Source organism: Mauremys reevesii, linkage group 3 (genome assembly GCF_016161935.1).
Source record: "Mauremys reevesii isolate NIE-2019 linkage group 3, ASM1616193v1, whole genome shotgun sequence".
In the NCBI taxonomy this organism is placed as follows: Eukaryota; Metazoa; Chordata; order Testudines; family Geoemydidae; genus Mauremys; species Mauremys reevesii.
The window spans coordinates 202,100,844-202,113,679 of NC_052625.1; the positions used below are offsets into that span (position 1 = coordinate 202,100,844).

At 48.7% G+C, this 12,836-nt stretch overlaps 1 protein-coding gene across 1 annotated transcript in view; it reads left to right on the plus strand.

The window, feature by feature from the left end:
• Positions 1–9,118: 9,118 nt before the first annotated feature.
• PNOC (prepronociceptin) overlaps positions 9,119–12,836 on the plus strand; it is a 36,991-nt gene continuing 33,273 nt past the window's right edge. The window contains exon 1 of the mRNA XM_039528484.1: positions 9,119–9,156. The gene's annotated coding sequence lies outside the window, so the exon portion shown is untranslated. The remainder of the gene's footprint in view (positions 9,157–12,836) is intronic.

Sequence of the window (12,836 nt, forward strand, 5' to 3'; positions counted from 1 at the left end):
CAAGCTGGCTTTCATGGTAAGTGGCTCAGCTAGGCAAGCACACCCAGTGTTCTTCAATTAGAATTCAACTGAAGGCACGGAAAATGATGAGACCACCTCGTCAGCTTGTCTATTTCGACAGTCAGCTCCTGGGGGCAGGGACTGTTTCTCTTTAAGAGTATGTACAGTGCATAGCACAGCGGGGCTCTGCTCTGTGCTGACGCCGCTAGGGGCTACCGGAACACATTAATAATACCAATTTATATTCGCCACAAAATTCCCCCAAGAAACCATTTTTACAATTACAAACTAAAAATCACAGGGTTTCTTTTAAAGTTCCACCTCGGGGTCTGGAAAGCGACGATTTGCCCCACTTTGGCATGTTTATTTCCTTCAGAATTCCACAGGAGTGTGAGGATTCAAGATTCCAGCCCTCTGCTCATATGTGTAACCCCTGCCCACTGGGTGTGGTGCTCTGTCCCCGTCGGGTGGGGGCGGGGTCACATAGAGGTTGATGATCCTGCTATAACCTACTTTCAAGCGCTAGAGGCTCATGCATTAAGATACGGAGGCCCCAGCCCGATAACAATGACCCATCCAGGAGCATGGCATTACACATGCAATGGGTAAGCTCCAACAACAAAATTTCCCCCCATGCGCCCTGATGACAGGGCCACCCAAAGGATTCAAGGGGCCTGGGGTCTTCGGCGGCAGGTCCCGGGGGGGGAAGGACCCCCCCCCGCCGCGGGTCTTCGGGGCACTTCAGCGGCAGGTCCCGGAGTGGAAGGACCCTCCGCCGCCAAATTGCCGCCAAAGACCCGGCACTGTGGCGGGGAGGGTCCTTCTGCCCCGGGACTCGCTGCTGCAGGTCTTCTGGGTGCTTCGGCATCGGGTCCCGGAGCGGAAGGACCCTTCGCCGCTGAATTGCTGTGAAAGATGCTCCGGGGGCCCGGGCCCCACAAGAATTTTCCAGGGCCCCCGGAGTGAGTGAAGGACCCCGCTCCAGGGGCCCCGAAAAACTCTCGTGGGGGCCTGGGGCAAATTGCCCCACTTGCCCCCACCCTCGGGGCAGCCCTGCCTGATGACATAACCTGAGCTGGACTGACGACCTTCCGCCACAGCTCAGTCTCCAGGGCTCATTCATTCCTTAGCCTCGCTCTTTGAGGGTGGCCATTAGTGCCACCCTGAGATGGTGGCTCTGTAGCCAAGGCAGAGACCAAATGTCTTATTCCTTTAAAATCATCCCACAGCCATCCACTAATAAGAGCTTCCAGTTATTACAGCCCTGGGCTGGATTGGAGCAATGAAAAGCCCCATATTGCAGTCCTGTCCCAAACTGCACTGTCATAGAGAGCCTGATTTTCAGAAGCACTGAGCAATAGTGCTCTCAAGGAGTTTAGGTAGAGTTGTGGGTGCTCAGCGCTTCTGAAAATCAGGCCCAAATTTCCTAAGGTCCGGGAGCTGTTTAGCATAGATGTGGATAAATTGGAGAGGGTTCAGAGAAGAGCCATGAGAATGACTGAAGGCGTAGAAAACATCTCTTATCCAAGAGCCTAATCTATTTAGTTTAACAAAGAGAAGGTTAAGCGGTGTCCTGAACACAGTCTATAAGTATCTACATGGAGAACAAATATTGAATAATGGGCTCTTCAACCTAGCAGAGAAAGGTATCACATGATCCAATGGCTGGAAGTCAACGCTAGACAAATTCAGACTGAAAATAGGGTGTACATTTTTCAGTGAGAGTAATTAGCCATTGGAAAAATTTACCGACGGTCATGGTGGATTCTCTATCACTGACCATTTTAAAATCAAGATTGGTTGTTTTTGTAAAAGATCTGCTCTAGGCATTATTATGGGGAAGTTCTCTGACTGAGCTATACAGGGGGTCAGACTAGATCGGGGTGGGGAACCTTTTTTCTATCAGGGGCCGTTGACCCACAGAAAAAATCAGTTACGGGCCACACACAGCCCCCCAGGGGGCCCCCAGGCTCTGGGGTGGGGCCAGAAATGAGAGGTGCAGGGAGCAGGGGCTCTGGGATGGGGCAGGTTGCGGGAGGGATCTCAGAGCTGGGGCTGGGGTGCGGGTGGGGTTCTGGGAGGGAGTTAGGGCAGGGGACGGGGTTCCAATCTAGGGCAGGGCATGCGGGATCTGGGAGGGAGTTAGCGTGTGGGAGGGGGTCCCCACCTGGGGGAGGGGGGTTGGCGTGTGGGCTCTGGCCGGGTAGCGCTTACACCTCAGGCGGCTCCTGGCTGACAGCGCAGCGGGGCTAAGGCAGGGTCCTTGCCTTCCCTGGCTCCGCACTGCTCCCAGATGCGGCCAGCATGTCCGGCCTCTAGGGGAGGGGCCAGGTGGCTCTGCACGGTGCATGCTGCCTGCACCTACTGGTGCCACCCCCACCATGCCCAGCCAATGGGAGCTGCAGAGCCAGCACTGGGGGTGGGAGAGGCATGCGGAGTTTCCCTGATCACCCCTGCACCTAGGGGCCACAGGGACAGGTTCGGGGCTTCCGGCACACGGTGCTGGATTAAATGAAGCGGGAAATAGGTTCACCACCCCTGGACTAGATGATCACAATGGATCCCTTCTGGCCTTGGAATCTATGAATACGAATGGCCATCAGATAAAAGGCTCTGAGTTCCAGGGCCAAGCCTGGTGCAAAGGCAGCATGCTTAAGCAGAGGAAGGGAAGAAGGGGCACCTCACATTGATCCCCGTCCAGCTGGTGCATGAAGCAGCAATAAGTGACTCAGACGTTTTGGCTCCTCTTTCCTGGAAGGAAAGTCACAGCATGGGGCCTTTGAAGGAGAGGGGGAGGAGGAAGAGGCAAAATGCTAAGATCTGCCAGACTCAGCGAAAGACTTGGGGTAGCAGCAAACCTCTGGGAAAAAGAGGTGCTGAGAGGACTGGCTAGAGGCAGGCAAACTGCAGGTGAGGTGTGTGCAAGCTTCCTACACACACCAATGTCAATGTACCTCAATCCTAACACACACACCCCTGCTATTCCAGTCCTGGCCCCCTCCCCAGCCCTGCCAGTGCACCTCAATCTTAACTCACAGCTCCCCACCCCCGCTATCCAGTCCTGGGCACCCCATCCTCCCTCTCTGCACATGCACTTGTGCTGCAGGTATATTTGTTACATCTTAAAAAAAAGATTTAATTGTGAGATGTAAGACATAAAATCCAGTCATGTAACACCAAAAACAATGCGGAAACAAAAAGGCTTAACACACAAATACAAATGCTTCTCTCTGACTGATGTTCAGACCTTGCTAGAGTGTTGTTACAAGAAATTACACAGATAAAATCTCACCACCACCGAGCCTTTTGTTGTCTAGTTTAAAACACTGAGCCGAGGAAGCTTTTTCTCATCTCTCTGCTACTCAATTTAGGCCAGAACATGGTTCCACTTGAGTTACCTGCAGTTTTGCCATTGATTTCAGGAGAAACAAGAGTTTGACCCTTCCAGACCAGTTTGTTTAGTCTTCAGGAGAATCCTTTGTTGGTGTTGGGTTGCTTGAAAAGATGAATTCAGAAGGACCTGCCCCCTCCACCCCCAACCCAGAGCTATCAGAAACTCTGAACATGGAGAGAGTGGTCTGGTGGGTAGCACAGGGGTTGAGCATCAGTACTCCTGGGTTTTTTTCCTGGCTGTGGGCGGGAATGTGTCTGGTGGCTAGAGCAGGTCCACATTCCTATATTTTATTCTTGACTCTGCCACTGGTTTAGCTGTATGACTTGTTCAAGTCACTTGATCTTTGTGCCTCAGTTTCCCTGCCTGTTGCCTGTTCTATGGATTGTGTATTAATTATATTGATTGCTTAAGAGTTCCAGTTATCACCTTGTGGTTTGACAGGTACTTGTCCCAAGATCAGGCTCTATGGGCAACACTGAAGAATGGGATTAATACTTTCCTACCCCACAGGAGTGTTGTGGGGGTTAGCTAAGAAATATTATTACACAAATGCTATTGCTGTAAGTAAGGGGCCACAGTACTTATGCTCACAAAGGCTAGATCCAGTGGATGACTTTAAGGGGGACCCCCTGTACCAGTCTGACTAAGACTATAGGCATCTGGCAATGGAGCAATGCAGCATTTGCTTAGTGGTGAGATTCACTCTACATTCCCTCTTCTCAGTTTCAGTCTGTTACTCTGGCCCAACCTGCGCCCCTGCGTCCGAGCTATTCTTATAGAAACCCCAGCCTGACCATCTGCACGGAGGGCTGCACAGCGCCTGCAGACACGCAGCCCCGCCAGAGCGCCTAGGGTTTCACTGCCCTTTGTTTGCGATATGCTCCAGCAGCCACCTCCCTCCCTTGGTGCCATTAACCCTTCCACCATAATTAAAAAGAGGATCCTCCTCTCTCGGGCACTGACTAATTGATTCCTCAGCTCTGAAGAGGAGATGATGCTGATCCTATCCCCCTGAGAAGCAAATGATGGCAATCCGGGGGATGGACCATCCTCAGCTTCCCTCCTCTCAGCCAGGAGACAGCCAGTGCAATGAGTGGACTGAACAGGGGGCTGGGCCCCTGATACTCCTGGCTCCTAATCCTGGCCATGCCACTGACTCACCATATAGCCTTGGGCAAATCTCTGTGCCTCAGCTCCCCATCTGTAAACTGGTGACACTGACCTTCCTCACAGTGGGTGTGTGACCCAGGGACCGGTTGGTACCAACTGGCAGAGGGCACAGGGGGTGCATACGGTTTTGCAGGGATCCCCAGGGCTGGATATCTGCATAACCAATCATCAATGTGTGGCATGTAAGGTCTCTACTGCCAGCCAGTAGCCCACTGCTTGTCATAATCATTGCAAAATGTATGTGCAGATAATATTTAAGGAGTTATGTATCTGTACTGAAAATTATGCTCTTTCGGTCTGGAAGTTAAGACAGGTCACCTGGAGATCACATACCTCGGAGATGTTCCTTTCGCACAGGAGGTAACAGACACCTATCTCCTTGTCTGGCCAGTTGTGTATCGGGTATTGTACGCCTCACACTGTAGGCCTATTTGTACACTGAGCCACGGGCTAAATAAGGGGTTGTGAAATCTGCAAGAGAGGAAATCTACAGGAAGAAACAAAGAGCAGGGGGGTGTCCTGCTTTTGAATAGACACAAAGAATTGGGAGTGTGTATCTTGGAGTGCCAGGAGACGCACTGAATCCTTTACCAAGGAGGGAAACTGACAATGTGGCAGTAGAGCTCTGCAGAGTTTTGGGCTGAGAAATACTTTACTACACATGAATATCCTGTTAATTACGTCTAGGCTCTAGAATGCATGTTGTGATTTTATTTTATATGTAACCATTTGTTTCTAATACGTCTACATGCTATTGAATCTCCAGGCTTTGTTAAATACATTTATCCTTGATTTCATTATAGACGTATCTCAGCGCCGTGTGTCAAGCGGAGCAATGAGGTGAGGTGGAACAGGTAAGCTGGGGCGCACTGTTTATTTGGAAACAGCAAATCTGTAAATACTATGAGTGCCCAGTGGAGCAGGGGCCAGACACTCCGAGGGGGGGGGACGCTCAGAGGCCTGGGGGGTTGGACTGTGCCTATCACAGGGAATAGCAGGGCCTACATAGGCCTAGAGGGGAGTGTTTGCGTTGCCTGTGGCCAGTGGAACTAGGGAGCCAATGCACAGGCTCCCTCACGCGAAGGGCAGGTGGGAGCGAGGTGCCTCACAACCTAAGTTCCCTCTAAGCTGCACAGCCGTGTGGCCACGCAGCTGCCTATTAAGCCCCACGCAGTGGGAAAAATTAGAGGGAACCCTGCTCACAACCCTAGCTACCCCGCAGGAAGCGTCACAGGATGCTGTGAGATTTAGTGTGTTAACACAGAATAAGGATGGCACCACGGATAGGGAACTTGCCTAGGACTCAGGAGAACTAGGGCCAGTTCAGTGCTTTGCTACAAACTCCCTGTGTGACCTTGGGCAAGTCACTTAGTCTCTCTCTGCATCAGTTCCCCTGCTGTAGCAGGGGTTAATAGCCTTGCCCAGAGTGCAGTGAGAACACACACATTAAAGAATGAGAGAAGCTCAGATACTACAGGAATGGAGGCCAGATACATACCTAAGAATAAAAGATGTTGAGCTCCGTGTGTAAGGAGCTACAGCAAATGCCTCCAGAATGGATCTGAAATAAATGGACTGAGAATCTAGATAATCTTCCCCATAAGATTATGAACTATTTTAAGAAGGTCAAAGTTGGGGATGAAGCTATTTGATGGTGACTCTCTACCCAGATAGTGTGTGATCCCCCTCTAGTTTGAGGTTCAGTAAGTACCTATTTAAAGCATAATAGCTCATATTTATAGCATCTTTCATCCCAAAGGAGCTCAAAGTGCTTTCCCAGCTTCCCACAAATACAGTTCCTAGGTCACTTCATCAGCCTCTGATGCAGCCACCTCCAGCGTGGTGGTATGTGGCAGTTGTTTCACAACAAACAGCAACACCAGTTAATACAGGAACCAGAGAAAAATCTTATTTCCAACTGAGACGGCAGAGTGGGGGATCGGAGAAAGCAGAATGTAACTGCTGGAGCTGGAATTCAGCAGGGAAATAGGACTAACTCGCCTGCTCTGGAGATCACTTCTACATACAGGGCCTTTGCTGATCAGGAGTGGTTAGGTTCTTGTCTCTGACACACCAGATTGCCGTTCTTTGTCCAGCTCTTGCGGCTCTATCAGTTTGTTTCCAGCACCATCACTCCGAGTGTTTCAGCTTGAGTGGCCAGTGACTCATGCTGATCCCTTTGCTCTCTGGCTTTCAGTTGTTGTTTAGCATACGCCGATTCACCAGGCAGGGTGACATACTTTCCAAACGCCCTGTCTGGAGAGGATGTTCGCGGGTGTCTCTCATATCAGTGATCAGCTGCCTTTGTAGCTTCTTAGGGCAGAAAAGGATTTGTCTTACCTTGTGCTGCTCTTCAGGGTCTAAATTTTGAGGCTCAGATCCATTCGCTGCTTTTGCACAGGAATTAGTGGCTGGCTGTTCACAATCCATGGTGATCATTGCTTGATTAAATAATCCCATGCAGGGATTTTTTGCTGGATACTGCAGGCCCTAATCAAAGTCAGCCAGATAAATAAGACAACCAGGTAACTGCTCAGAGGCTTCTTGTTTAGCAGCTTGGCACCCAGTGGGCCTCAGACGAGGGGCAAGGCCGTGGGAGAGGCATGTGATGGCCGCATTACCCTATAGAGCAAATTGGAGGTGGGGCTGGTGCTCTGCAGATGCAGGATTAACTTGTACTGAGCACTCGCCTACATCTGGCTAGCAAGGCCCATTCATTTGCTCTCCCAGGAGGTCTGCACCGTTCAGCGTGCTGCATCACGCTCCCCTGTCCACATGGACACAACCACATCAAACCCCAAAGATCTCCACCGCCTCCCAGGTGCTCTGAACTCCCATTGCAATTCTATACATGGCTACAGCCCCTCCTATGCAATCCCACTCCCTCCTCCTCCCCCACTAGCAGAGGCTGATCCTCTGCCTGCTGCTGTTGCAGCAGGATGAAATGGGGAACCTGACTCCCAACCCTTGTATGACACAGCCCTGACCCCTAATGCTTCTCCGCTGCCTGTAGCAAGTGGGCTGTTGGCCAGACCCTTGCACCGCACTATTACTCCCTCTTTGCCTGACGTCCCCACCCACATTCTCCCTCCTGCCCTCGAGCGTAGTGTTTCCGCTGCTGTCACTGCTCTATATTGTGAGAAAGCTGCATGAATGGCCTGTTATAGATATTACATGCTGTTGTAGCAGGGTTGGAGGGTGGGCTAAGGGGGGTGGTGCTTGGATCGTAGAATAGGGTGGGATGGGAGTTCTCCAGAGAGCACCTAGGAGATGCAGGAAGTAGTGCTGGCAATTCTGTAGCTGGCACTCCTTCCTGAGTTAGTATTGAGCCAACACCCCAGCAAGGTGCAGGCTGGGGAGGGTGCTGTGTTGTGCGAGGCACCATCTTTCAGGAGAGGTGGGAAACCCAGGACCTGTTCATTTGGCATCTTTGATCTCCTGGTACTTTTCACATAAAAATGCCACTTAATCCCAATGTTCTGGCAAAATTCTAGCTATTGTCTTCCTAAAATTCCCCCTTGCAGTTTCAGTGGGATGCAGAATTCTCCTTAGCACAATTGCTTATACTGTTGGGTAGGTTCACATGTGCTTCTAAACAGCTGCTGAATTCCATTCCAGCACTGCCTGTATTTCAGTGGTGGGTGGAGTGATCCCTCTCGATCTTTTTCCTACCTCACAGGGGTCTTGTGAAGCTTAATACATTTGTAAAGCACTTTGAGCTTGTTGGATGAAAGCTGCCAGTAACTTTATATAAAGCAAAGAATTATTAATAATACTCTCAAACTCTCCAAAGGGTACCAAAAAAATCACAAAGCGTTTATCTAGCACTGTTCATCCTTAGATCTCATGGTGCTTTCAGTAAGCCCCGTTTGCAGAAAGGGAAACTGAGGCACAAATCAATTAAAGTGACTGGAACAGAACCCCTGTCTCCCAATCCAGGGCTCTCTGCACATCACCACACAATCTCCCTGTCAGCATTTTTTCATGTGCAATGATACAAGCCCTGGGAGGAGAACAAGCAGTGCTAAATGTTCACACCTCATCCTTCTGGATCCAATTGAAGTGCTTTGTGAGTGAGGTGCAGGCCAGGGGATTGGGAAGCTCAGGCCTGACTGGAAACCCAGGATTCCCTTGGCTTTTGTCCGGGATGCTGAGGCTCTGACTGAGCTGCTTTGGGGTTCTGTGCTGCAGTTCGCTGGCACCGGGAGGTCTGAGCGTCAGTTACTGCTGCACCTCCTAAGAATGAGTAATACCGTGAGGTACTGCTTGTCCGCAGCAGGCTGGTGTCACGGCATGTACGTTAAAGGGTTCCGGTAAAGAGATCACAAAGTGACACTGTTTCTGGAAAGGTTTCGGGGGGGGGGGGGATGCTAAGGGCACAGTGCTGCTCCCCAGCTGTTAGTTAGCGTGTCAGCCAGCCAGCATCCTGGGGGTGGGCTCACAGATGCACGTGGTGGTAGGCTGGGGCGGGAGATGCGTGGATGTGTGTGTGTGTGTGTGTCCTGTATATATATATACACACCACTGTGACAGAGACACTGTGGAAGAGTCACATATCAGAGGAAGCCTTGCTACCGACAACACACCCTCAGGTAGGCAATTGCTTGATAATACCAGCACTGCTTCTCTTTGTGTCAGTGGGGAACAGAGGACCACCAGGGCTCTCTCTTGCTCTCTGCATGCAGGTGCTTCTTCAGATCAGGACATCCTTTTAATATAAAGACAATGGGAGAGGCTTTGGGTTTTGCTGAGATTTTTCCCCCCATTTACAGGGTTACAATGAATATATTCTCTTTAAGGAGTTTCTCTGGCTGAAAGGGACTGAAAGATCAGACCCTGCTTAAGATGCTAGTTTGGGTGAATGGTTCAGAAAAAAAAAGTTTTGCCTTCACAATCCAGTTCCCTAGAAAATCTTTCTTGGACCTAATTACACGAAAGACCAAATGCAACTGGAGAAGGAATTTCTCAGTGTATCAAAATCTACTAACCCGATGGAAAAACCACATCATCTTCTTAGTAATGTGTCTATTGATTTCTACCCTCCCTGTTATTTCTATTGATATTTATCAGACAGGTATCATTTACATAGCTGCTCATTCCAGACATGAATATTTTGCAGGTGCCTGATCCTCAGTTGAACAGAATGGGGGATTTTTGTTTGCTAGCTTTAAAAAATGAATTGCTATGAGCTTTGTGCAGTTATTCCCAGGATAATTTCTTTGACCCAGGCTCAGAATTCCCTCAGTCATGGCACCATTATTTTCCCCATTCAGTATTTCTAGCTCATCTAATTTAAAGCAAGAACAAAATAGATCACTAACTTTGGAACTTGACTGGAGAGTGTTCTCAAAGACATCTGAATTAGGAGCGGTGCCTTGTTCTTTTTGAAAACACACAAAAAGGTAAACAGAATATTCTCGCAGTCACCCGTGCAGGGCAAGGAGGTGTAGGAATGACTGAGATTCAACTGGGTTATACTGGAAGGAGAAACCTTTCCCCAACAATGCTCTGCCTCTAAATTGCATTTCTGAATCTACAGATTTACTGCATTTTATAATTTGGCCAATTATGACCAATTGCACAATTTAGTGAATTAACAAGAGTATACACTTGCTTTTCTGCAAGCATCATATAAACTAGAGGAATCTGTGGCCAATAAAAACCCTCGCTGAAATCTCACAAAAACCAGAAATGTAATTTTCTTCTTATCGACCCATTCTCGCAAAGGAGCGTGATTTCAATAATGTTTGTGAACTGCTTTGAGACACTCTAAAAATGTTAAATAGTCTTATTATTTTGTACACATACATCTTTTAAAACAGCATTTTCTGTTTTAGGAATCAGATTCTTCCTTGCTTACAGGCAATTATACCTATGCTTTATACCTATGATTTGGAAGAGAGCTTCAGAGAGCAAAACTGCCCGTGTTTTAATTGTTGCCAGTGGGGGTCACTATTGGACAATGTTGTGGCTATTTGCTGAAATCAGTTGAACACACTCACTGTGACTACCAGAAGCTGACATCTGCTAGCCACAGCGTGTTCAGACCAAGGGCCTGATCCAAAGATCATTTGAGACAATGGGAGTCTTTCCAAATGGGCTTTTGCTCAGGCCCTACTTTGGTACGTGTGCATGAATGAATGGAAGCATGTTATGGCTGGATTAACTGTATAAAGGTAAATTTTAGAGACTGCAGGGTACAATCCTCTGTCACTCCCTGGTATGGAAATCACCCTTTTCCTTGTCTGTTAGCTCAATGAGAGCATGACTGATTCAGTACCGCTTCCCCCACAGAGCAACAGCTCCACACACACCAACAAAGCTATAGAAAACTGAGCATATTGTCGCCGATTCTAACTTTTATGGCTATTGAGTCTGCAGAAGGAAAACTAGACCATCCAGCCCATCCCAACTCCCCCTGTGGGATGGTTCCCACCCAGACATTGTGTCCAGACTCATGTCCCAAGCAATGGGGCTTCTGCCACGTCCCTTAGGAGATGGCTGAGCAGCCAGTGGGGGGAAGGGGGAATTAATGGTTCTGAGCCTGCTTGCACAAACGCTCAGTATAAAAGCACCAGTGCCTTTTAAATTAATTTTCCCAAAGACACAACAAGAGGGAAAAGATCCTGGCACTGGTTCTCTGCCTGGATAAAGTGCAATAGAAAATGCCTATGAGAGGATTTATTCTGTCTTTAGTACTGCCAGGCTCCAGCATTAGGCTTATCTGCCGCGTGAAGTAAGACTAGCTCTGAGCTGAAGAATTCCTGACTGGCTTGGATACAGTAGGTCACAGGAACCGGTTCAGTCTTGACTTCTCAGGTTGTTTCACAGCAGTACTACCAAATGGCAACATGTTTTCACCAACAAGGTGCTTTCTGCCGTGTTATCCGATGGGGAATTTCTTCCTAGTATCCTGATACTGATCAGTTTGTGCCCTGATGCATGAGGACTGATGGGCCGTGTAGTTTTTTATTCTAACTGGCCGGGACTATTCTTAGTAAATGTTTAATCCATTTTTGAATCTTACTAACCTATTCAACTCAACAACATCCTGCAGCAGCAAGTTCCACAGGTTAATCATATGCCGCTGTTTAAAAATAGCATATTCTTTTATGCCTCCCTTTTCACTTGTGTTATATGGGGAAGGATTATTAATGGACGTGCTCGACTGATCTAATGAGCTGTGCTCAGTACAAGTGGCCTCAATATTATTCACAATTTTATATACCACCAACATGCTCCTGTCTGGAACCACAGATACCCTCCAATAGCCAGACTCCTAATATCTGAATTGGTAGGCTGGACTTCCGTAGTGCTTTACAGCTTGGCTACTTCACAATAGAAATTGAGCACAATTAAGGTACATTGAGTGATAATAACCACCAATATTTTATGCTTCCCTAGCACATTCCATCCAGGGATCCCAAACACTTTACAAAATAATGAATGAATCTGCACACCCCCGCCCTTCCCTGTCAGGTTGGAAGGGGGATGCCTTGTCCTGTCACCCTCCCCCGGGTGACCGGATGTCCTGATTTTATAGGCTTTGTCTTATAGAGGCACCTATTACCCCACACCGCCTGTCCCGATTTTTCACACTTATTGTCTGTTCACTCTACACCCTTCCCCCCACCCGGAAGCTACATCAATATCCCTGTTCCAGGCAGAGATTTCTGCTGAGCATGTATTTGTTCTGGGAAGAAAATCTTTACAGTTTCATCTATACTTCTGCTAATGATGTGAACAAGGATACATTCTCCTCTTGACACCCTGTGGGTGGAGATGTGATGACTATAGGATAGTACACTCGAGTGTCTTACGCCACCATTTGCGTGACTGGGTACCTCTCACAGAAGCTATCAGCATCTCTTTGAATTCCCTGCCCTCACACTTCCCAATTCATTCTCCCTCCCATGCTCCCTGCAGTTTATAAAGCCTCATAGTTCTGACCCTGCTCACCGCTAGACTTAGACTGGCATATTTTTGGCTACGCTTAACACCACAAAATTTGGAATTTGAATTTTATTGCAAGTCTATGGACCAGAGCCTCATCTATGACCAGCAGAAGGGTGTGGGTGGGGGTGGCTTCCCAATCCTGGGGCTGGTAGCAAGTCCCACCAGCCCTCGTGTAACTTAAGTCAACCTAGGGGCTGCTCTGAACTACCCCTGGCTGGCTCTGGGCTCTGAACGCTGTCCACCAACCAAGGATTGCCAGAGGTGGGGTTGGTGAAGCCTGGGTAGGAACTGGTTATGCTGGCTCTACATTCACTAG